Source organism: Sapajus apella, unplaced genomic scaffold (assembly GCF_009761245.1).
Source record: "Sapajus apella isolate SASKATOON/1434 unplaced genomic scaffold, GSC_monkey_1.0 scaffold118, whole genome shotgun sequence".
NCBI classification, from domain to species: domain Eukaryota; kingdom Metazoa; phylum Chordata; class Mammalia; order Primates; family Cebidae; genus Sapajus; species Sapajus apella.
Window position 1 is genome coordinate 2,151,514 of NW_022437058.1, and position 25,001 is coordinate 2,176,514.

A 25,001-nucleotide genomic window follows, 5' to 3' on the forward strand; every position below is an offset into this window, starting at 1 on the left:
TCTGAAACTATGAAACTACTAGAAGAATACATTGAGGAAAAACTCTAGGACATTGGTATGGGCAAAAATTTCTTTTGTAAAACCTCAAAAGCACAGGGGAAAATAGACAAAAGGGATTAAATCAAGCCACCGATTTTTAGACATTATAATTTAATTTGCAGAAATGTATGCTTTTGATGAGAATCCCTGAGCCAAACTTCCTTGCCAGAAGATGAGAGCCCCTGATTGAGCATAGAGCTAACTTGGAGGCACACAAGTTAAAGAGGGCGTTGTTGGGTCCAAATTTTTCTGAAGCATCAAAACTAACTTCTAGTCAATAAATTCTTTTTTCTTAATTCTGTTTGTATTTCAGTAATATTAGTAGCACCTAAACAGAAATGTCAACTTATAAACAACTCATAAAAACATATGCCTTTGGCCGGTCGTGGTGGCTCACACATGTATATATATACCTTCATATATATATATCCTCATATATATATACATATATGTATATATGTCTGCAGAGAAGGATAGTAATGACACTTAAGCTAATATATAGCCTAATGACACTAAGCTAATATATAGCCTAAAGCCCCACCCATAGTGTTCTCTGAGTTGGGCAGAATATTGAGGTTGATCTGTGAAGATATTGGGAAGAGAAGTTTGGGGATATGAGGACACTAGTTATGGTAGAGAGCAGAGGTGAGGCCAGGATAGAAAATAAGATGCTCAATACAGGTCTACCAAGGAAATAATTGGACCTCATGGTGTTCCCCTTCTCTTTCTTTTTTTATTTCTTCTTTCTTTCTTTCTTTTTCTTTCTTTCCTTCCTTCCTTCCTTCTTTCCCTTTCTTTCTTTCTTTCTTTCTTTCTTTCTTTCTTTCTTTCTTTCTTTCTTTCTTTCTTTCTTTCTTTTCTTTCTTTCTTTCCTTTCTCTCCTTCTTTCTCTCTCTCCTTCCTTCCTTCCTTCTTTCCTTCCTTCCTTCCTTCCTTCTTTCTCTTTCTTTCTTTTTCTTTTGTCTCATTCTGTCACCCAGGCTGGAGTGCAGTGGCGCAATCTCAGCTCACTGCAACCTCTCCCTCCCAGATTCAAGTGATCCTCCAGTCTCAGCCTCCTGAGTAGTTGGGATTACAGGCACATGCCACCATGCTCAGCTAATTTTTGCATTTTTTAGGCGAGATGAAGTTTCACCATGTTGGTCAGGCTGGTCTTGAACTCCTGGCCTCAGGTGATCTGCCCACCTCAGCCTCCCAAAATGCTGGGATTAGAGGCATGAGCCACCACACCTGGACACTGACTCATTTTCTAAACATCCGAAACCAGGCCAGCTGCAGCCTCCTTCCCAGGATGGCAAAGGGGTGATAGTGTAGAGAGATGCCATTTCAATTCACTGACTTTCAATCAAGTTAGTAATATTTGCTTTCAGTCCAATTTCTCAACCCAGCCTTCTGTGAGCCTAAGCTAAACCCCTGATCATTTCAAAGGACCTATAGGCCTAATTAGCCTAAGTGTCATTACTATCCTTCTCTGAAGACACTAGCTGTTGCCTTCACTGATCATTAAACTGGTTATCAACTCTGGCTCCATTATCTTACAAACATCTGCCCTTAACATTCCTTTGTTGCTGTCCAATGTACTGAGCTTTCTGCCTCTTTGTTCTTACCCTTCATCTCTCTCTAGCTCTTCTCTGTCTGTCCTCCCTCCAACTCCTAAGCTCCACAATAAATTTTTTAAAGAAAAAACAGCAAATGTTCAATGAACCCTTACTTTCCCAGCTGACCTTATTATTTTCTATTCCCATAAAATAAAATTCTGATTTTAAATTTTAATTCATGACAAATTCTGCTGCATCATTTTCACTTTCTCTCCGTCATCATTCATGAATAGATCCATTTGGGGAAGGATTCTCTTTTCCTAGGACAGAACAGCTGAAGAGGAAGTATGGTCACTTAATTCCATCAGAGCCCCACGAACGACGCTAGTCGTTTAAATGGGTGCTTGACTGAGTCTGTCTCCGAGGCAAAGCGTAAGTCTGATTAGTGGAAAGGCCACAGGATGTGCTGTATCTATACAAATGATCTCTGTTCCAATCCCACAAACACTTTTTGCTGTTGTTACCATGGGCTGCTTTGAAACAATTCTGCTTCCTTTTGTTTCACTGATTCATGCTGCGGTCTGCCCAAAAAACTAGTTCTGACACCTCCCACATCTTCTGGTTTCTCCTACAAACGGAAGAGTCAGATTGGAAAATAAAAAGAACATATCTGGCCAGGGAACTGAGGAATTCAAAGAATGTTCTTTCCTTGTATGTTCTTTCCCTACCCACTGTGAAGATATTACCAACCTCACTTTGGTTATGAAGACATTCTGTGGAAAAGTATGAGGTCAGCTATATTTTCTTCTTAAGGATGATTGAGATTTTAGCTAAAAGGACCAAAGCATTTTTGCTTTTATTTATTTTATCTTTCCAATTCAGTAACTTCATGGGAATATGACTTAGTATTGATCATCCAGATCCATTATTATTTTTAAATACTCAGACTGAAGTGATTTTTTAACTAAGAGTATTTTATTTTTAAAGCAAGGAATATATTTTCTGTTTCTTCATTCTGAAAACACCAATTATATGGAATTACCTTTTCTTTGCCAGACTCATACATCAATCAACTTCTTCCCAGTATTTTCTCTCTTCGTTCTTTCCCGTTTTCTAGTTCATCCTCTGCAATTCACCTAAGTCCCCGACCCTGACCAGATCTTCAGTGCAATTCATTTCTGTAATGCTTTTAGCTTTCTTTTACCTTTCATTCTCCTAGCTTGCATATTATCTTCAATTGCCCTCATTTTTCTTTTTTGATTTTATGTCTTTGTCCTATTGTTTCACATAGTTAACATTTACTTTAATAGCCTGAAGAGAATGGCTATTTCTTTTAAGATTTCTTCCGTTTCCTTTAGTGATTCTTAAGAATCATATTCTACTATTGTTTGTAACCTTGTCTTCCTTTCTTCTTGTGTGTGTTTGTGTGTGTGCATGTTTACACTGGCACATGTGTACGTTCCACAAGGTCACCGCGTGCTTCCCTTTGCTTCTCTGACATTGGCTGTTGTCTCTAAGGTAACCATGTGTGGTAGGTGGTAGGGATGGGAGGGAGACAAAATGAATAGAATCAGTGGCAAATTCCATTGTGCTGGATTCATCTTTCTCTCCATGTGATGCGAGTGCAGCCCGGGGCACTCCTCCGCCTCATAATTCCCATCCACTCTTGGCAGTGAGATGAGGCTGACGTGACTCATAGTCCTACCCCTCCAGCCTAGGTCTCTGTTGGGTGATTGAGTACTTGCTTTTTCTGTTGGTCTGACTCTAAATAGCAGCACGAACTTGTGTCCATTTGATTCCTTTCCCTCTTCTTTTCACCATTGTCTAATCCACTTCTCCAGGTAAGAAAGTCAGGTCACAGCAAGTTAAAATGTTGCTTATCTGCAGAATTTGTAATTGTAACCTCATTTCCTCTGCCATTCTGTGGCATCTAGCTCAGTACTTAGGGGGATGTTGTCAAGCTCTTCATTCATGTTGCTCTATCTCACTGTATTCACAGGTCTGCTGTCAGAGGCTTACCTGGTAGTGTAACATATGTGTATGTGTATATGCTGCATCCTGCTCATGTTTTGGAAGCCTGCACTTTGTCTCTGAGCAACCCCACTCAGTATGGTTCAAAATTTAACTATGTGGAAGAGCATCTTCTTACCAAAAAAAAAAAAAAGTTATGAAAGGCTAACTGAAAGCCCATCTTTAAAAGTACAAACCCTTCAATTAAAAAAGACATCCAACAATCCCTGGTTGCCAGACTAACCAGTGATCTGAAAATATATTTAAATTTTTGACATTCATTTTGTGAGTCAGTTTGTCTGATATTTTGTAATTCTTCTGAGTGCACATTAATAATCGTTTTTATGTGATATGTGAATCACTCTTTGACCTCTGAATTTTTTCTCCTTTTAAATAATTAATTTCATAAGTACATCAAATGTTTTTATTTCCTTTCTCTTTTAAATTTCTATGTAGATCGAATTTTCATATTAATTTTAATCATGTCTCTCTTTTCCTTTTAACATTCCCATTGCTTTTTGATTTATGAGACCAAAAGGCACCCACAGAACAAAATTTCTGAAAACTCTGAGTGATGCTGAGAAGGTTTTTTCCAACTATCAGTAAACAGCAGAGTTGGTACAATGCACATACTTCAGTGTGCATTTGTGAGAGTTTGTTAGTGGGAATTCTACATGTTGAGGAGTCTCTATATTTGGCAGTTAGTTTTTAGAGTCTTAGGCTTGGGGAGGTGATTCTTGGCAAAAAAAAAAAACATTGGAAATTAATATTGCTTTTCTCGTTTTCATTTTTGCTTTGTGAGTTTTGGTAGGCTGCAGAAAGTACAATTGAGTAAACATATCTTGACTCTGCTGAACTTCTTTTTGGCATTCCCTTCTCCCACATGAAGGAATGAATGAATACTGCAAGGCACATTTTTTATTATATTCAACAAATGTGTCAGTTATATAGATCTAATTTGTTGAACTTGATGAACAAGCAAAGAGACATTAGGAATATTCTAAATTTACACTCTAGCCCGAGGTATAAACACAGCTTCTCACAAATTGTTGCAAGCTGGTATGTTGTTCTATTTAAGTTTTAAATTTTCTTTTTTTTTTCTTTCTTTCTTTTTTTTTTTGGTAAATATTATTAGACATGACTACAATGTTTCTTTGCGAGACTGATAATATTTTGTATTCTGTTATATAGCTGAGGTAAATATATTTCAAAGTCTTACACAATATAACTTTTTTTTTTTACTTGTGACATTTTATTGGCATATGACAATTTACAAGGGTCCCTGTTGCATTATACATCACACTGAGTAGGAATTGTTTAGCTGTCTACTTTCAATCTTACTGGGTAATATTTTTCTCAAGTTATAATTCCCAACATTGATTTTACCTGTGACAAAAGTTACAATAGTAATTCCTGAAGTAGAACACAATATAACTTTGAAGTAAAAGATCTGAGAAGTGAAATTGTACTTTCTATGAAAATATAGGGAGAGAACACAGGCTTATTTTTAGGAGGTAAAAAATAGAAACCATGTTACACTTCTACTCTAACAACAAAGAAGATCCAGATATTGACAAAATCAATGTTTTTAATATCAATCAGAGAGCTGAGGTGGCAAAGCAATCAAGTAGCCTGAGACATAAGGAAAAAGAAGCACTTCCAAGGACTGATGAGATGTGAGCATTGACTTGAGGCAGAGGTGGACAGGATTGTCATGCAAGCCAGATAAGCAGGTAAGATGCCAACCAACATTTTTAATGAATTGTTAAAGGCCAATGGCAGACTAACATGAGAGTATAGAACCTTCAGAGTCTCAGACACTCACTTGCAGGCTTCTCTCCATGATCCTCATAAATACCAATTTGAGTGAAGCAGAAAACCAGAGTGAGATTCCCTTGGAGGTTATAGGTCTGAAAAAAGGGAGGAGCTACTATCGCAGGAAATGCAGGTAGCCTCACCTGTATCAATCACCCCTACAGTGCAAAAGCCTTAGGCCACTGGTGGAAGAGCAAGAAAAATATGTTGCCCCCAAAACAAAGGTGAAAATTTGCTGAAGGTTGAAAACAGGCAAAAATGAAACCTTTTAATTCTGGGGAGAGGTAGGAAATCATCCTGAACTCAGGGAACTAGAGATTGCCTACCACTGGCAGGGAGCAGGGCTACTGACAAAGCTCCACCACTATGACCCAGAGAGAGAGGGCTTGCCTAACACGTTCTGGACCAAGAATATAGCACTTTACAGTCAGGGGAGAGGGTGAGACTGGAGAGAGATTCCCTTTTGAGGATCAGGTACTTGATGAAATTCTAAACGTGAGGGTGATAAATGGGCTCCCATTCTAAGCTTGAGTTAACACAAGAGGAATGTGAATCCAGTGATAGTTTGATGGTAACCATAACAACAAAATATGTAACCCAGTTTAAGTTGTGATAAATTGACTCGATCTCTTCTCCACTCCCAATATTAAAACCAAGAAGAAGAGGTATGTCAATTTTCAGGCACAGATACTATTTACCTCTGTCCTGTATTTTTCACTCAGTGTCCAGCCTTCAACAGAAAATTATGAGACACACAAGATAGCATGAACAAACAAACCACTGTCAATGCTACTGTTGACAGACAAATCATTCAGCAAAACTGAATTCAAGTATAAACCTGATGTTAAACTGTAACAAGGGAATTTTTAAGAAATCTATAAGTAATATGTTAAAGGCTGTAGTGAAAAACATACACGAACAGTTGTAAAATATTATCAGAAAGACAGAAACTGAAAGCAAGAATCAAATAGAAATTCTAGAAATAAAAACCAGTAATGGATATGAAGAATTCAGTTGAGAAGGTCATCAGTAGACATGAGACAGTTGAGGAAAAACATCTGTGAACATGAAGATATGTCAGTTGAACTTCCCAAAACTGAAATACAAAGAGAAAAATACAAGTTTAAAGAAATCTTGAACAAGGCACTCAAGAGCTATGGGATAACACCAAATAATTTAACCTATGTGTAATAGGACTTTCAGGAGAAGCAGAGAGAATAAAATATAAGAAATATTTGAAGATATGTTAGCCGTATTGACATAGACCCAAGGAGCTCAGAGAATGTAAAGTAAGATAAATATCTAAGGGGAAAGGAGGAATATAAATATATTTAAACTGTTCAAAGAAAGATGAAGAGAAATGATTGAAGACAGCTAGAGAAACATAATACATGACATACAGGGGAATAATGATAATCATTATAGGAGACTTCTAATTAAAGAAAACCATGGGACCCAGAAGAAAGTGGAGTGGGCAGTACACAGCAGAGCTCCTGTGCACTGCTCTCACAAAGAGGAAACAAAAGTGCTAGCAAGTAGTGACCCTAAAGGCCGATCATCTGAGAAGCCACACTGGGATATATCAAGATAGTAGGCAGACACAGAGAGCAGAGAGGGGAGAAGGTGGACACCAGCCTGTCTAGGCTCAGCAAAGAATCAGGAGGCCCTCTCTAACATGGGAAATACTGAGTGAATGAGAGCCCTCAGGGCATTCATGCTCTCCACCTGTGCAAGACTGGAAATGGGAGAATCTCCCTGGCCACCCCTCCCCACACCCATTCCTGACTGCACTTCTAGACTGAGGCAGAGAGCCACCTATATGTTTTGCAGAGGAAACTCTTGAGTCCAAGGGGACCTCTAGAAGCCTTGAGATTCAGAGCAAACCAGCACAGGTGCCATATCCCCAACAGAGGCTGCAGTTGTGGTGCCTGTGAGCAGCAAGATTGCTCTACCCCTCCTTGACAGATGCAGCTTGGTGCCAGCTTCTGGCCTAGTGGTCCCTCTTTGCCCTGAACTTGGCCAGCCACTCCACACACTCGTACCACTGGTATTCAGGCTACTTACTAGAGCTCCCCACCCTGTGGTCCCCACTTCTGTCTGAACTCAGCTGGTGGATACAGTCTTCTGTTGTCCCAGGAAGCACCTGGGTGGCAGAGCCAGTGGCCTCACCCACCCCTGCTGCTGATGGCCAGGTAGTTCTGAGAAACAAACATTTTTTTTTTTATTTATATAAGATGTAATTATCAGGGAGAAAATCCAAGGAAATCTTTCTCTAAAGCTACTGAAAGTAATAAGTGAGCTTAGCAGGTCTGCAAGATAGAATGTCAATATATACAAATCAATTGTATGTCTATATTCTAGTAACGGACACTTAATTTTTAAAAATTATCATCTATACTAGCACAAAAAATACTTAAATATAAATCTAATAAAATATGTGCAACATACTAGAAACTACAAAATATTGATGAAAGAAATCACAGAAGACCTAAAGTTGAGAAGTACACTATGTAAATGGAATGAAAAACTCAATATTGTTAAAATGTCAATTATTCCAAATTGAACTACAAATTAAAGAAAACCACAAAACAAAAGTTCAGTAGAAACTGTGATAACAATCAATAAGCTTATTCTAAAACTCATTTGAAAAGGCAAGGAACCAAATAGCCAAAATAATTTTTACAATGAACAATGTTGAAGAATTCACACTGCATAATTTTAAGGCATATTAAGATGCACTAATTATGACAGTTGATATTTTTGAAAGGGTAGACAAGCAGATAAATAGAATTGAATAGAGAGTCAATAAGAAGATCTACACATATGTGTTCAATTGGTATTAAACAAACTGAAAATGTAATTCACAAAAAATAATCTTTTCAAAAAATTATGATGGAAAAGATATATGTAATTATAAAAATAAACCTTGAACCACATCTCACACTATATACAAAAATTAACTCAGTAGATTACAGAATTAAATGTAAAACTTAAAACTATAAAACTTCTAAAAGAAAACAGAGAACATATTTTTGATTTCTCTGACATATATCAAAAGCATCATTTAGAAAAGAAAAAAAATGTTAGATGGTCAATATTGAAATCTTTTTTCCATTTGAAAGACATTGTTAACAGAATAAAAAAATATCAGGGACTAAGCAAAAATATCTGCCAAATATACAAGACTTGTATCCAGAATATATGAATATCTCCAGTTCAATGTTATGAGACAAACAATCCAATTATAAAATGTGCAAAAGTTTTGAATTTCAAAAGAAAGTATCTTTGAAAGAAGATACATGGATGTCAAATAAGCACCCCAAAATATTTTCATTTAAATTTGCATTAAGAATATGCAAATTTAAAAAGCAAGTATTGTGCAAAAACGTATTTGACACTATCAAGTGTTGCAAATGTTGACAAGAAACAGGTGGAGCAACCGGAACTCTCATACACTGCTGGTGTGAATGCAAATGGTACAGCTGCTGTGATACAGTTTGACAATTTTTTATGAAACTAAACACACATTTGCCGTATGACCCAGCAGTGCTACTCTTAAACATTTTCCCTAGACGAAAAACTAAAGAACCTGTATGATGGTCCTATTGGCATTATCCATCTTACCAAAAAGCTGGAAACACAGACTATCTCTTAACTAGTGAAGAAACTGTTGTATATTCATGCAAAGAAATTCCACTTAGCGTTAAAATGAGCAAACTAGGAATACACAACTTCATAGATGAAGCTCAAATTGGTTGTATTAAGGAAAAATACTGTAGGATTCCATTTAAATAATATTGCAAAAAAAGGGCAAAACTATAGGGATAGAAAACAGAGCTGTGTGGAGAGGGGCCGGGAGTGAATAGAGGGGTTGATTGCAAAGGGGCACATGAAAAGCTTGTCTATTTGAATCCATGTATCCACAACATTCTTGTTTTCAACAAATCAAATTGTATTGTATTAAGCAATCATAAAAAATTGTGTATTCCTGGCTCATGAAAATAAGGATAAATTTCATTTTGAAGCTACCTATACCTCTGTATGTATTGTACAGATGGCATTGCTTGAATTAGGAAGAAAGCCTAGAATGCGTGTTAGTTTTCTGCTAAATGTCTATGAATATCTATGGATGGAAAGTAGGAGGTGAAGTAGGAGTGAAGGGGAAGGAGGTAAGTGAGAAAATGAGAATTTCTATCATTTTTCACTCCATCTGCCAGACCTTTTTTAAAAAACAAAATAATATATTTATCTTTATTTATCATTTGTAACTATTATAGTTAGGATGAACCCAAGAATCTCTTTTAAATTATTTTTAAAGCAAAAAGTAAAGCTAGGATTTACACTTCATAATGGTGTTAAAATAATACAGATATAAAAAAATTAATTGTCCTATTTTAGTATCCAATGATTTCACTTTTTTTTTTTTTTTTTTTTTTGAGACGGAGTCTTGCTCTGTTGCCAGGCTGGAGTGCAGTGGCCCAATCGGCTCACTGCAACCTCCGCCTCCTGGGTTCAAGTGATTCCTGCCTCAGCCTCCCGAGTAGCTGGGACCACAGGCACGTGCCACCATGCCTGGCTATTTTTTGTATTTTTAGTAGAGACGAGATTTCACCATGTTGGCCAGGATGGTCTTGATCTCTTGACTTCGTGATCTGCCCGCCTCAGCCTCCCAAAGTGCTGGGATTATAGGTGTGAGATTGCATTTTTTATAGTTCATCAGAGTCAGGACTTATAGTCAAGCAGTCTTTACAAAAACCACCATAATTCATCTCCCTGTATACAACCAGGAAGTATTCCTTACTCGTTCCTCAAAAAATATACTCATCGAAGGAAACTTCTAGACTGAAAACAGTGCATCCTAGATGGTCCAGAGACTAGTCTGGATCACAGTGATCCCAAGAATGAGGAAAGATTGATTCATGTTCTTTCTCATTTAGTGACCTAGATGATGACATAGAACATGCATTCGGTTAATTCAAAGTTGACTTCAAGATAATGATGAGATAACAGCACAAGGAATAGCAAAATTTATTTAAATTGAAAAATTAGAAAAGCAACCAAGACAAACATAGTAAAAGACATGACAGAGAGCAAAGGATGGATGAACTCTGAAAATAATTCAGTTATTGAACAAATACTTGTTCCATTTATCTCGGCAAACAATTTACGATGCTATGCGTTTCAAAATTATAGTTTTGTAGCCTATATAAAACTTACAGATGACAACACAACACAGTGGATCCTTACTGTAGATATATAGTGAGGAGAGGGAAACTTTACAGATCCTTAGATCTCTTTATCAAAACAAGAAGCTGCTGATGATGGAAAAGAAAGAGAGCAAAGAAATTAATATGCTTTTTTCTAGTTTACAGTTAGGAACATTTGCTTTTAGTTGTGAGTTTGCCCATACATAGTGCTTTTATCTTGGATGAGATAATCTAGGCCTTTGTTTAATCTTCTGCAGTATTAAAGGAAAAGACCAAATGATTTTTGGTGTCCTTATCGAATTTCATGATATGTATGCCCTTTTTAATCCAATGCTCAATCAGTGTTCATTGTGGATGTAATGGTGCCCATCATGAGAATGCTGCAGTGGTCCCATTTTAGCAGCTGTCATAACCAACAATGTGGTCCTATCACAACTGTGCTGGCCCAGACCCAATTCTTCAAAATAACCTGGGAAGGATATAAGGATGAGTGCGTACTTGTCATTGGCAAAGAAAATGGATCCTGGAAAAAAAAATTCCTGCTGATTGACAGGAACAAAATCCCCAGGAAAGGGGTTATGTTTGTTTTGTTTCAAATTTCCTTTTTAAAATCAAACTTTGTTTTTAGGTAAATGCAAAATCGTATGCAGTTGTAAAAAACTACAGATATCCTATCCACTGTTTACACAAATGATAACATCTTGCAAAGCGATATTGCAGTATAACAGCCATGATATTGACGTTCAGTGTCAAGGTACAGACGTTTCCATCTACCAAAGGATCTGCTGCATTGGTCTTTTATAGCCAAACACCTCCCAGCCATTCCTGATCCTAGAAATTTCTAATCTATACTCCATTTATAGATTTTGTCATTTCAAAAATGTAAGTTGAATCATTCACTATATAACCTTTTTGAAATGGCTTTTTTCATTTACTGTAGTTATCTGAGGCTTATTCAGATATTACATGTCAATAATTCCTTTCTTTTTAATGACAAATAGTATTCCATGGCATACATGCATGACTGTTTAACCATTCACTTAATGAATGACGTTTGGAATGTTTCTAGTTTATGAGGGTTATGAATCAAAAGCTATTATGAATCTTTCTGTACAGATTTTCAAGTGAATATGAATCTTTGCTTTTCTGGGATGAATGCTCCAATGTGAAATTGCTGGCTTACCAGATAAGTGCATATTTAGTTTGATAAGAAAATGACAAACCATTTTCCAGAGTGGCTGTTACGGTTTTACATTCTTATCAGCAGTGTGTCAGTGGTCCAGTTTCCCTGCATCCTTACCAGCATCTAATGTTTTCCCTGTTTTTTAAATGCTATTCATTGTAGTGTCTAGTGATATCTCATTGTGGTTTATATTTGCATTTTCCTGATAGCTAATAAAGTTAATCATCTTTCCAGATGCTATTTGCCATCTGTATATACCTTTTGGAGGAGATTCTCCCACCTCATTCCTGATTTTCAAGATAGTTTTAGCTATTCTAGGATCTGTACTTTCCCATATAAATTTCATAATTAGCTTGTCTGTGTTTACAAAAATCATTTTTAGAATTTTGACATAATTGCATCAAACCTTAGATCAATTTAAGGAGAATCAACATTGTCACTATGTTTAGTCTTCCAACCCATGAACATAATATGTCTCTATTTATGTGGGGTTTTTAAAATTTCCTTAATTAGCATTTTGTTATATTTAAAATGCAGATTTTGTACTTCTTTTGTTATGTGTATGTCTAAATATTTTATCTTTGAAATAATTTTAAATGGTATTATGTTTTCAATTTCAGTTTTCACGTGCTTATTGTTAGTATAAAGAAATGAAATTAATTTTTGTGTGTTGATAGTGTACCTGTGACCTTGCTGGACTCACTTATTAGTTCTAGGAGAATTTTTTTGGAGATTCCTCAAAATTTTCTGCATCATGAATCATGCCACCTGAAAATAGGAAAAGTCTTATTTCTTCTTTCCCATTTTTTTTTCTTCTCTTTCCTTTCTTATCTTAACGGGATTTTTAGAATTTCTAGTACTATGCTTAATAAGGGTGATGAGAATTAAAATTCTGTTTTTATTTCTAATCTTAGTGAAAGTGCTTCAGTCTTTTACTTTAAGGGTGATGCTACTGGAAGGTGCTTTAGGAACTCTGTAAATTTGTTCCTAAATTGGTGAGAATTTTTTATTATAGATTTTGTCAAATGTTCTTCTGTGTTTATTTATATGATTAGTTTTTGTTCAGTGTCTATTGATCTTGTAGATTACATTGGTTGATTTTTAAATGTTGAACTATGTAATGTTTGGTAGAATTCGTCAGTGAAATCACCTGGATTTGAAGATTTCTTTTGAAGAGGTATTTTACCTACAAGTTTAATTTCCTTAATAGTTTTGGGGCTGTCCAAATCGTTTTCATATTTGGTGAGTTGTGGAAGTTTGTACCTTTTGAGGAATTGTTCCATTTTACAAAAGTTGTAAAATTTATATGTGCTGAGTAATTGGTGGTATTCTCAGCCTTTTGATATATGCCTGTGCTGATATATCCTTTTTTCATTTCTGATATTAGTAATTGTGTCTTCTTTCTTTTGTCTTTGTCAGGTTTGCTAGAGCCTTGTGAATTTTGTTGACTTTTTAAAGAACCAGCTTTTTATTTTATTTACTCTGCTGTTTCATATTTTCAAATGCATTGATTTATGTAATTTTTTTACTGTTTTTTTTTTTCTTATACTTGCATTGTGTTTACTTTGCTCTTATTTTTCTCATTTCTTGTGCTAGGAACTTAGATGATTGATTGGTGACCTGTCCTTTTTTTCTACTAAAAGCAAGTAGTACTGTGATAACCTAATGTGTACTAACCTGACCATCTTAGCTGCAAACCTAGCTTTCTCTAGCCTCTCCCTCCCTGCCTTGGCCCCCTCAGTTGCATTACTGGGTCACACTGCACTCAAAGCTTTGAACCATTAAGAGCAGTTCCCACTGTTCACAGTACCTGTGACCACTGTAACCGCATCCTGCTCGGCAAGTCTACCTGCTATTGTGAATACCTTCCTCGGTGATTGATTGTATGGAAAGCTCCCCCTGCTACCTCCCTTGATGATTGTATGGAAATACCCTTAGCAACCACCAATCCTGGGACCCTCCTGCTCCCTGGTTACCAGCTTCCTCATCTAACTTGCTTGTTCTGCTTCTGTAAAATTCCGCTCCAGCTAGGCTCAACCTCCCCTACCTAAATCAAGGTCTAAAGGGAAATCAAGCCCCTTCCTCAGGGCAGAGGGAATTTTGAGCATTAGCCGTGTCTAGGTCACCGGCAAATAAAGGACTCTTAATTCAGAACTCAGAATGCAGCGCCTTCCTTCTAACTGGTTCGGTTACAACAATACTATAGATTTTCCTCTCAGCCTTGCTTTAGCTGTACCCACATATTTTGAAGTGTCATATTTCCATTTTTACTTACTTCTATGTTTTCATTTTTATCTCCCTTGGGACTTTTTCTCTTTGACTTATATATTATTTACAAATATATTGTTTGATTTCTAAGTGTTAAGAGTTTCGTTTCTTTTATGTTTTTGATTTCTAATTTGATTCAGATATAACCATAGGACACACACTGTACAATGTATTATTTCATTCCTTTTAAATTTATGTTGTTTATTTTATTTCCTGGGCTATGAGTTATCTTAGTGAGTATTGCATGGGCACTTGAAAAACATACAATTGACTCTTAAAAAATGAAGGATTCAGAGGAATCAACTCCCCATTTAGCAGAAAATTAATGTGAAATTTTTGAGTCCACAAAAACTTGACCGACAGTCTACTGTTGATCAGAAGCCTTATCAATAACATAGTCAATGAACAAATATTGTATACATCATTTATTTTATGTACTGTATTAGTTTAATAAATTAAGCTAGAAAAAAGTTATTAAAAATCATAAGGGATAGAAAAATCTATTTATGACTCATTAAGGGAAGGTGGATTATCATAAAGGTATTTATCCTCATCTTCATGTGGAATAGACTGAGGAGAAGGAGGGGTTGGTCTCACTGTCTCAGGGGTGGCAGAGACAGAAGAGATGGAGCAAGTAGAAAGAGAGGCAGGCATACTCAGTGTAACTTTTAAAAACTCCACATGTAAGTGGGCCCACACAGTTCAAACCTGTGTTGTTGGAGTCAACTGTATGCTCTGCTGCTATTAGGAGGAGTGTTCCACATATGTCAGTTAGATCCTTTTGGCTGAATGTTGTTAAGTTCTATATCTTTACTGTTGTTTAGTTCTATATCATCTTTACTGTTCAATATTTATCTTAATTGATGTGGGTAGGTACTAGAAGCCTCTACCCTCTATAATTGTAAATGTGTTTATTGCTCCTTTCAGCCCTCAAATTATATTTTGAGGCTTTGTTGTTTAGCACCTATACATTTAGAATCCACATAGATGTATCTTTTTATTTTTCATGCAATGTACCTCTTTGTCTCATTTTTTTTTTTTTTATAGGGAACTTGCTCTGTCACCAGGCTGGAGAGCAGTGGCATGATCTCGGCTCACTGCAATCTTTGCCTCCCAGGTTCAAGTGATTCTCCTGTCTCAGCCTCCCAAGTAGCTGGGACTACAGGTGTGTGCCACCACACCCAGCTATTTTTTTTTTTTTGTATTTTTAGTAGAAATGGGGTTTCACCATGTTGGCCAGGATGGTCTAGATATCTTGATATCGTGATCTGCCCACCTCAGCCTCCCCAAGTGCTGGGATTACAGGCATGAGCCACTGTGCTCGGCCATCTCATGTACTTTTTTGTTTCTCATTGAAATCTATTTTCTTTTATATTAACATAACTGCTTTTATGTTTTTGTCTAAAGGACCCATGGTGCCATGATTATTTTTAGGTATCTATTGAACTGGGCCATGGGGTGACCATACATTTGGACAGGCTTATTCTGGGTGTTTCTGTGAGAGTGCTTCTACATGAGATTAATAGTTGAATCAGTAGACCAAGTAAAGCAGACTGTCCTCCCTGAAGTTGTTGGGTCTTATTCAATCAGTTGGAAATTTTAAAGAACAAAAAGCTGACCCTCCCACAGTAAGAAGGAACTCCTCCTGCCTGCCTGCACCATTCTGGGACTTGAGTTGTTTCCCTTCTTCAGACTCAAACTGAAATATCATCTTTTTCTGGATCTCAAGCCTGCTGGTATTTGAACTGGAACGACCATCAGCTCTTTTAGGTCTCAGGCCTTCAGACTTGAACTAGAATGACACCACTTGCTCTCCTGGGTCTTCAGCTCACCAACAGCAGATCTTGGGACTTGTCAGCCTCCATAATCTATTGAGCCAATATACGTACCTATGTTATTGATTCTGTTTCTCTGTAGAATCCTGAATAATACACATAGCATATCTTTTTCTACTCTTTCACTCAACATAATCATGCCATTGTATTTGAAGTGGGTTATTTTGTAGACAATGTATTTTTGGATCTTTTTTTAATGCACTCAATCAATCTCTGCCTTTTAATTGGTGTATTTATCACATTCACACTGATGTGGTTTGGATTTTTCTCTCCATTCAAATCTCCTGTCCAATTGTAATCTCCAGTGTTGGAGGAGGGGCCTGCTGGAAGGTGATTAGATCATGGGGGTGGATTTCCCCTTTGCTGTTCTCATGATAGTGAGTGAATTCTCATGAGATCTGGTTTTTAAAAGTATGTAGCACCTCCCCCTTCTCTCTTTCTTTTTCTCTGGCCATATAAGATATGCCTTTTTCCTCTTTGCCTTTTGCCATGATTGTAAGTTTCCTGAGGCTTCCCCAGCTACACTTCCTATATAGCCTGAGGAACGACCAGACAATTAAACCTCTTTTATTTATAAATTACTCAGTCTCAGGTAGCTCTTTATGGCATTGTGAGAACAGATTAATACACACACAGAGGAATGATGATGTGTTGTGGTTTTAGTTTGCCACTTTATTTGTTTTCAGTTGGCTGCCTCTGTCTTTGTTTCTCTTTTCTTGCCTTTTCTATTGTTTATTTAAATATTTTAAATGATTCAGTCTTCATTGATTTATAATGATTTTATCTCTTTGGAGAGTTTTTGTAGAGATTATTATCTCCCTATATTTATATCTACATGTATATACACACAACACACACACACACACACACACACACACACACACACACACACAGAGAAAGAGTGAGAGACAGGTATGAACGTTTTACCACTTTCAGTGAGGCATAGAAAGTTTACTTCCATTTAAGTCCCTCTACTCTGTACAATATTTAATGTAATTATCTTAAGTATTTCATCTACATTCATTGAGAACCACATTAGTTGACATTATAACTTTTGCTTCAATCATAAAATATGATTTAAAAACTCATATTCTTGTATATTTATTTCTATTTTTATACATGCTAATTTTATTCTCTTCTTTCTGAAGTTATATGATTTCTTCTATTATGATATTTTTTTCTAGTCATTCTTTACAAGTAGGTTGGCCAACAATAAACTCTCTTAGTTTTTTTTTTTTTTTCAGCTGACAATGTGTTTATTTTCATTTTATTTCTGAAGTGAATAACCAGATATAGAATTCACAATCGACACTCCTTGTCCTTCAGAACTTGAAAAATATGCCATTTTCTTCTGGTATTCAAATTTCAAATGAGTTTACTGACATTTGAATTGGCATACCCATATAGGTAATATGTTATTTCTCTGACTGCTTTTAAGATTTTTTTTGTCTTTAATTTTCAGCATCTTAATAATGATGTCTTTTTATGTGTGTCTTTGGGCATAGCCATTGTGGTTTTATTTGCCTCTTGAAACTATCAGCTTATGTCTTAAAATTTGGAGAAATTATAGCCATTATATTTTAAGATAAAGTTTTTCAATCCCATTCTCCTTTCTCTCCTTCAGGGTCTCTGATAATACAAAGGTTAGCTTTTTCATTATAGTACTTCAGGTAGTTGATACTTTGTTAATTTTTTTCAGTTTATTTTTTTCTATTGTTTAAATTGGGCAAATCCTATTTATCTGTCCTTATGTTCATTGATTCTATCTTCTGTCATCTCTCTACCCTATTATTAAAATCATTCAGTGAGCCTTTTGTTTGGTCGTTTTGTTTTGGTGATTGAATTTTTCAGTTCTATACTTTCCCTCTGGATCTTCTTTTTAGTTTTTATTTCTTTGCAGAGATTTCCTACATTTTAAATTGTTTCAGAAGTCATAATTCCTTATAAAATAATTTTTTATAATGGTGGCTTTAAAATCATTTTCAGATAACTTCAACATGTAATTTGTCTCAGTGTTGTTTTTGTTAGCTGTTGTTTCCTGATCATGTTGTGATATTCCTGGTTCTTGGTATTATGAGTGATTGTTGTATTATATTTTTCACATTTTGGAGATTATATTAAGATACTGTTTATTCTATTTAATCAATTTTTGAGAGATGGTCTTGTTAAAGTGGATCCTCAAGGCCCACTGGGGCAACCCTGCTCAGGAATATTGCAGCCAATACTCTCAGCTCACCATGATCGGTAGTTGCCAAGAAGTACACATGAGGAGGCACCTGTATACCTCAAATTATCCATTTACCTGGCTGCAACCAACCACCAAAAATACTGGACTCATCTTCACCTCTGCTTTCCAAATTGCATATAAGTTCCCTTCACTGTTTAATCCTAACCCAAAGAGAAACACTGTTCATAGGTCATATCGGTGCCTCCTTTGTATCACCAAGAGTCAGGCTCTCTTTTCTCTAACAAAGTTGCAAGCCTACAAAAATCTTTTTTTGTTTTTTTAGCTCTGTTGCCCAGGCTGGAGTACAGTGGCACAATCTTGGCTTACTACAGCCTCTGCCTCCCGGGTTCAGGCATTTCTCTCTGCCTTAGCCTCCCATGTAGCTGGGACAGGCACCTGCTCCCATGATCAGCTAATTTTTGTGTTTTTAGTAGAGACAGGCTTTCACCATCTTGGCCAGGCTGGTCTTGAACTCCTGACCACGTGATCCACTCACCTCGGCTTCCCAAACTGCTGGGATTATAGGTGTGAGCCACTGCGCCCAGCTGCAAACATGTAAAATTCTTGATTATGCATAAGACGCTAATCAGCTGCCAAAGACCACCCCGTTCCCACCTTTTTCTTTTTTAAATAATTTACATGACCTTGTGGAAATACAGTGGCCCAAGTACATTAATGCTGAACTCTCCTGGGGGAAAATTTACCAAGACCACTTGTCTACAGATGAAAGAGGTATTGTCACAGACAAATGGACAAGCCTCCTTCTTCGTCTGTGGGGGCAAGGCTGTCTAGTCCCCTTATGCCACAGTGCTCAATACGGTAAAAGAAGCCTGAACTCATGTTAGCCCAGGCTTGTTTACAGAAACTTGGCTTTTCCTGGCACACCACCAGGATGCAATTATGATTCAAGAAATGAATAATTTTCATATTCCCAAGAAGATGTCATGATATCCACTTTATTGCTATCCTACTTATGCTTTTCAATTCAAAATTCATCAGTATCATTTTAGAACATGATATAATTTTTATAGTCTGCATTATCATTATATTATTGCTGGAAATTATATTTCATGATGCCGTCTAGTTTATTAAGATTCTTTATGGGTCGTTATCCTCAGACTGTTTGCATTGTGTCTGCATTCCCAATTATTTTCCTTGAAAGTATCTAGAAAAACATCCATATAGGTAAAAGAATAAAGAGATTTGGGACAAATACTGTGTTAAAATGATAACATTTGAGGGTAATCTTTCTAATTAAAAAAAGTCATATTGTTTTTTCATTATTTTTTAAAAAGAAAAATAAAGAGGTGTGTACTACACTTGCATTACATGAGAAAGTGCAAAAAACGTATCAGTTCAAAAACAAAGAAATGTTCTGTCAGTAAGCTTCTTAATCATGTGTTGTTTTTCCTGAAACCATTGCTGATTGGAAAAGGTATTTCCACACACTGTTATCCAAGCAAGAAAAATTTTTCTTTTAAGTATTCGTACTCAGCAAAGATTATTCCCAACCAGAAAAGTTCTCCTTAATTTGTCATTGGTCTTGAACAGAAAACTAATATATTGGATTGGAAGAGCAAGAAATAATGATGTCTTCCCCTTCTGAGTTTGGAACCAGTTGAAACAATAGAACAAAAAGACATCTTGAGATCAAAACATCAGGCTTATTACTGCTAAACATACTATTTAAGAAGAGTATGTCTTTATAGCTTCAAACCACTGGGCTGACACATATACATGCAATCATAGGCACAAATAGAGAATCATAGACCTTTACTGCAGAGTAAAGAAGCAGAGAATAGCTTGGCTTTGAGAAAGAGGAATCCTGAGAAGGTCTTGAACAAAGGAAGCTCCTTCTCAACTCAACAACCAGATAAATCCTCTTCCTCTATTGAAACAGTCAACATACTGAACAGTTCCATTACTACCAGCATTCTTCACGTGGTCTTTTCATTATCATACGCACCTCCCACTGCCTCTCCCTGACCAATCCACAAACCCTGCAAACTACTACTCTCTTCTCTGTTTTTAAAATGTTGTCACCAATACCCCCACTGGTCTATTTACAATTGTTTGCAGTATATTTTGCTATCTAAAAGAGAAAATATACTGCCTTCTTGATTACTTTTATAAAATTGTTTTAAATTAAAGTATGTAGATTTCCTTAATTTGTTAATTTTCTGAAAACTTTTTAAAGATCCGTGAATAAAGTCTGTTGGGACTTTTATTGGAGTTGTACTAACATAATAAGTCAATTTGAAGGAAAATGATCACCTTTCAAAAAAGGGTATGCATATGTCTCTAGATTTATTTAAATCCTGTTTTCTATCTTTCAGTGTAATTTCATAATTTACTCCATACAATTTTTAAACTTTATGGTTAAGCATATTTCTAGGTACTTTAGACATTTTATTCTATTTCAAATGTAGTTCATTTGTCACATTGTCGATTTTCAAATGTGTTGCTCTTGAGTTACAGGAAACTGGGATGTTGCATATTTCCTCTAGCACCTTTTCATTTTCTGAAGGTTTTTCTCATAGAATGTTGCATTACCTATGAATAATGACAGTGTTATTGTTTCTTTTGTGCAATATTTACTCTTCTGCTGGCATTTCTTGTCTTAGTGTGATGGTTACTTTCTTCAATGGGGTATATGTTGACCATTAGCTGGGATAGAGACCATATCTCACTTGTTCTTTTGATTTTCTAATATATTTTCTAATAGAGTATTTTAAATGATTTTTGATTAATATTTCATTTGCTAGAGGTATTTGGCATAGGCATTTCTGAAGCTCAGAAAAATTTTTATCCCTAAGTGTTTTCATTCACACTAATAATTTTCATAATTATTTATTTTTTTTCTTCAAAATTGAGATTTTTTTAGACAGACCTCTTTCCCCAGATTTACGTATGTGCATATGTTCATGGATTACCTGCCAAATGCCTTAGAAGCACTTCAGGCTTAATGCCTTTCTTCTAAATATGTCTTCTTCTTATTCTCTCCACCCACAGTGGTGGAATTACCATATCCCTGTCATACACGCCAAATTCCAGGCATTGATTTTAAATTTTCATTCATTTAGAAAGAAATAAATGCATGAGACTGTGGGCAGAAATTTGGTAAGCACATTTATAAACAGGTAACAGTGAAGCAAACCTCTGTGTGTGTGTGCAGGCATGTGTATGTATGTACATGCTTGCTTGTGTGTACGCATGTAAATAGATACATAAAGAATACATATCAAATTTATGATATTGACCTTTCTTCTGAGGAGGAAAACTGAACTGGAGACACAAACCAAGGCGTCTTAAAGTATACCAAAGCTAGCATTCCTTTTTTAAAATAAAGATCTAAAACAAATTATTCTGGGTGAAGGCATAAGGATGATTATTATAATATTGTCTGTACTTTATATTAAGGTATTTCTAAAGGAAAATTCCAAATCAAAGACCACAGTGGATTTTGACTAAAATATGAGAATATTAAAAGAAAGTAGGCAGGTGAATATGAAATAGGAGTGTGAGCCAAGGCTGACACCATTGAAATGCAAATATGTGGCGCAGCTTCAGGTGTTACCAGGTTCTTAATAACTCTGCTTATCTCTTCTAGAATTCTTAGCCTGATATTTCTTTAAAAGAACTGCCAGCTTCAGGTTTCCACAAAGCATGCAGATTCCAGCTAAATTATTCACTCCCGCTGCTTACAGAATGTACCTGTCACTCTTCACCTACACTCTTGCGTGAGTTTGCATTGTCTAAGAGGTAGCTTCTCATTTAGTAACTGCTTATTAAGCCAAGCATCAATTACAATAATTTCTTAATTATATTTAGTACTCAGGTATAAAAGAGCCTTTTGTTGAAGAATTTTAGAGATCAAGGGGATAAAGACAACTAACTAAATCAACTGTAGCTACAAGCAAATAAATGTCAAACTATTGATTTTCTCTCTCTCTCTTTTCTTTGCAGTTTTAAAATGCTTATTTACAGAAGACTTACAGACTGACAGCATGAGGAGCTGCATGAACCCTTTCCCAATCAAATCAGCTATCACTAGGGGAAAATATGTTTTTTAATTATTTCAAATCTCTAGAAACTGTCCTCAGATCAATACCAAATGAAATAACACATTTATTCAATAAAATCTACCAAATCTAAGTAGGAACAGCAGAAGCCTGTGGCTCTTGAGCCTTGCCCACCTCTACCCTCCTTCGTCTTCCAACTTAGTGTAATGGAAATTCCACCACGAGTCAGAGTGGCCAAGGAGATGGGGCTCCCTCTCCTGCAGGCTCCCAGTTGAGGGCTGTGGTCTCCTCCTTGGAGGGGTAATCTGACAGCATCACTCAGCCCCCTCGCCCCCAGCTCTGTGTTGTAGAGGCTAAATTCCAAGCAAGTGTGACTGAGAGGTTTGGAGCTTCTCTCCTACTCCTAGGACCCGCAGAGTGTGAAGCCTGTACCCAGAGCACGACAGGCCAAGAATATGGGGAGCCTGATCATCCTTGGCACATTTTAGTCACAGAGCAAACATGTCTTGCGGGGAGAGGTAAGCCAAGAGGACCAGAGGCCATCACCACAGTCCAGCACAAACTCATAAAGCAGTGGCCAGTCTGAGAGAAGTGGCTCACTCCCTGAGCAGGGGCTCAGAGGCTGCTCAAGTGGAGAGGCAGGTTGTAAGAACAAACTCCAAAGCCCTCCACAAAGGGAGTAACACTATTTAGAAAAGAAAATGGAGAAGTTCAAGCCTAAGCGTTTTCTTAAAACCAAAGGCGATTTTATTGTCAAGCATTGAAGAGGAGGCTGGTCTGTCCAGGACAGTAACAGGCTGAACTGTAAGCCCATTAATTTACGAGGGAGAACCAGAGAATGACACGGCTAAGAAGAGCCCTCCTGTTTCCCCTCCTGTCCTTTGAGGACAAAACTCAAAGACTGGTCTCAAAAACTATCCCTAAAAAGATATAATATGTAATTGGCTTGGGCTGTAGGGAAAACTATGTTCCAGGGTATTGTTAAAAAAAAAAAAAAAAAAAAAGGAGTAACCACTTGATAAGTAGTGAACCTGGGTTCAAAACCAGTAGAGGCAGACAGCGTGACAGAGAGACAAAGGAAAGCAATATTCAAAAAGAGCTCACATCCACACGCTGCCATCCTAGGGCAGCTGCGTTCACGTCCCACGGCTGCGTTTGCTCTTGGAGAAGTGACGTCAGATTCTCCACACAATGAGATCAGTGGGCATCATTAAAATAATCTCACCAAGTTGCTAAACAAATACACAAGCAGAAGCCATCAATAGCAAGTCCTAGAAGATGTGGTATGATAAGTGTCCAAAGTTGCTACAGTGAATTACTGAAAATCCCCAGTTTTCAACAAAAAATATGAAATATTTTTAAAATAGAAAAATCTTACTCATATGCTCTTGAGGAAGGCCTGACACAGCCAGGCCGGCCCGCAGACATCCAGGGGCTTAAATGCCTCTCTGTGGTGCTGTGCTCCGATGGTCACCATCCTTGTCCACTTTCGTGTTCTGCTTTCCCACCTGGTGCTCTTTTTAAGTTCTTAGAAGTCGTGAGAAGCAACAGAGGAATCCCAAAAGCCTTTGATCTTTCTGATAAGTGCGTAGAAAGATGCTGATGTATGTGCCTCCCCTCCTTGCCGTGGCTACCTGAAAGGGAGGGGCTCCTGTACTCTAAGCACGTGACTTGCTTGACCCTATCAATCACATAAGACGATTCACCATCCTTACCCTGCCCGCCCTACCTTGTATACAATAAATACCAGCGCATCCCAGCATCAGGGGCCACTACGGGACTCCGCACCTTGGTAGTAGTTAGTGGTCCCCCAGGTCCAGCTGAATTCTTCTCTTATCTCTGCGACTTTTGACTTTCTTTCCTGCGATCTACTGTCTCTGCACACAAAAGAATACCTACTAGACCCTGCAGGGCTGGATTCTGAAAGAAGGGGAAAAAAAGAAAGAGGAGAGAAAGCAGAAATATAATAATAATAAGCAGCCAAGAAAATATGCCCTGTGAAACCTAAAATGCTTATTTTCTAGCCCTTTACACAAAACACTTGCCAACTCCTGATGTAGTTTGATTGTAAAGATAATTCACCTTTCTTTCCTATATTTATGCTCTTTACAAAGCAAATTTGTAAGTCTTCCATCAAGAAGTAGAGTCTATTTCCCAAGCCCTTAGATATGACTGTCCGTGTGCTTTTTATTTTTATTTTTAGCCCGTAGAAGGTGGTGCAATAATGGCATGCCTGTTCTAAGCCTACACTTGAAGAGTTTTGCACATTTTGGCTCTTTTTCTCACATCTCATAAGAACAAGCCTGGGCTAGCCTGTTGAATGGTGAGAAAAGGAGAGTTGAGACCCCAGCCTGCTTAAAAATGACCCCCAGACACACAACAGAGTCTAAGCCATTTCAGCAGACAAACCCTCTACCCAACTTACCAGACCTACAGCTAACTACCCCAATAGTTCCATAGCAAAAGAACTACTCCACTGCCCATAACCACATGACCAATCATAAAAATATATTGTTTCACACCTTATAAATTTTGGGATGGTTTGTTGTGCAACAAAACCTAATTGGCACACATCTATGAAAGGAGAAGGGAATAAATACTTCACACTCTATTTTCATGATTGTTCTTGATCAGCATCTTCCAGCAAGCTGGGTACAAGCAAGATGTCTGCAGCAACTTAAATTTCTGCATTTGAGATAATCAGACTCTTGCAACTAAGGGATTAGATTCCTGCAATTTAGAAGGCCCTGCACAGTGGCTCACACCTGTAATCCCAGCACTTTGGGAAGCCAAGGCAGGTTGATCACTTGAGGTCAGGAGTTCAAGACCAGTTTGGCCAACCTGATGAAACCCGTAT

General features: G+C 37.0%; 1 long non-coding RNA gene across 1 annotated transcript; it reads right to left on the minus strand.

The window, feature by feature from the left end:
- Positions 1–1,239: 1,239 nt before the first annotated feature.
- Positions 1,240–23,818, minus strand: LOC116538286. Its single transcript, XR_004263588.1, has 3 exons — positions 23,571–23,818; positions 1,424–1,428; positions 1,240–1,269 (listed from the first exon to the last, which is right to left on the minus strand). It is a non-coding gene; the product is annotated as an uncharacterized LOC116538286 (long non-coding RNA).
- Between the last annotated feature and the right edge of the window lie 1,183 nt (positions 23,819–25,001).